The sequence below is a fragment of the Hakea prostrata genome, unplaced genomic scaffold (genome assembly GCF_041222555.1).
Source record: "Hakea prostrata isolate BN-2017 unplaced genomic scaffold, UWA_Hpros_2 contig_251, whole genome shotgun sequence".
Taxonomy (NCBI): domain Eukaryota; kingdom Viridiplantae; phylum Streptophyta; class Magnoliopsida; order Proteales; family Proteaceae; genus Hakea; species Hakea prostrata.
Window position 1 is genome coordinate 32,283 of NW_028291370.1, and position 2,231 is coordinate 34,513.

Below are 2,231 nucleotides of genomic sequence, written 5' to 3' on the forward strand. Positions count from 1 at the left end.
ATAAAAAATTCTCATAAAAGACTGGAATTCAACCGTCATCGTCCAAGTGTTCCTGCAAGACAAAAAAGAAAAGAGACCAACAGTACATGGCAAATACAAATATGCAAAATACCTAGACATGTGCAACTAATCATGCAACAACAAAGGACTCCTTGCAGGCACACCATGCAACAAATGCAACAGGTAGAAAAGCCCTAAACAACAACTCACAATGTCCACAACTCAACCAAACAACTATGGAGAGTAAACATGCACAAACTAAGCATACATCTCATAATAGAGATAAAAGGAACAAGAGCTGGGGAATAAAATTGGGCAGCATCCCCTAAAAAATGCAACATATGCAAAACCTGATAAGACACACAAGCATACCTAGACATCACCATTACCAAAGATAAATGGAAAAATAAAGAATACACTCCCACAAGATGTACTAAACCACCACATAGACTTATTCATGACAACCAAAGCATAACAATATATATATATATATATATATGATTTTAAAACAAAAGCAATTATAAACTTCAAAGAAGAACATGGTGATAACCAAAAAACAAACTAGGATAACAGAGCCTCACAACCATCAACAAATGAACAACATGGATCCAAACAAATAGATATTGCCAACACATGCCACGAATCTACAAAAAAACTCACAATATACAAGTCAAATCTAAAACATATCACATGATACATAAGAGAACTTAACAACTAGAGAAAAGAGATTATATATATATATATATATATATATATATATATATATATATATATATATATATTTTTATATATATATATATATATATATATATATATATATATAATATATATATATATATATATATATATATATATATATATATATATATTTAACATGACAGTGATCAAAGAATGTTTAACACATGAACAGTTAAAGAAATTTTAACTGAATAGAATCCAACAGGTTAAATCTCTAATGATCTTTGTCAAATAATAAATTTAGACAAATAAGAATAAACCTCTCCCCCTCAACCAGGTAAATCCCAAAACCTAGGAAATTTTTAACAGATCCAAGTACTTCCATTTCAAATTGTGATTTTAAAAATAAAAATAAAAACTTCCCCAAAGGAATAGAACATGCAACCAATATGTAAACCACATAAAGGCAGATACAAGGCATAAAAGAAGAAATGAGAAACTAGAGGCAACTGTCAAACCTAAATGCAAATTACAATGCTAAACTCAAACATCAAGTCTTATATATCAATGCCAACGGAGTACACATGAAACCACAACAGGATTCATTAACAAATCATATTTTCAATTTAGTTGTTAAAATGCCTAAAGAAGTTGCGAATAATTCTTTCTTCTACATTAGTGCAAAGAAAGACAAATATCCAATTACCCAATAAACATAATGAAGGGAGTAACTCAGGATAGAAAACACTCTTATAGATTTACATTTAACAACAAGATGAAAATTATCAAGACAAATCCAAAAGGCAATCACACTCCTAACTCCATCACTCATTCACTACTCAACTAGACCTCATCACCCACTCACCACAAAAAGAGCACAAGTCAACTACTAGGCAAATTCAGGTCACCTAGAGTAAATACCAAACAGAGATAAAGGAAAGAAGTAAATTCTATAAGACTCAACAACACTGATCCTACAAGACCAAACTAATAAAACACGAAATAATGAACAAGACTCCAATTAAATATGATGATGCCTAATCACAATGCACATAAGATATAAAAGTCCAACGGCAAACACAACATAACCAGCAAACACAGTGGTGCAAACCAACCTACTAGACAATAACATAAATCCGAGACACCTTAAAATACTCTCACTCAAATCATACAAGCTGACAGAGCCACATCCCCTGAATCACTTGTGAACCCCAACAACATGTGAGGACACCCCCCTTGACAACACCTGTGTCAAGACCAGCACTATCTAGGCTGAACTGGAGACTAAAACCTCTCTAAACACCAGGGATACACCTAATGCTATACCAAGTGAAATAGGAATTATCATGTGTGTGCAACCAACTGTGCTAAAACTAATCTCACACATGTCAATACCACCTATTACCACTCTAGCATTCCAAAACTCAGTCAAGCAAGTACACCAATGCAAATATGAGCATCTATGAGAATACAAAACAATAATAAACAATCAATATGCCAACTCCATCATAATTGGTCAAGATTTCTCACACAATAAAGCATAGCTTAACCAA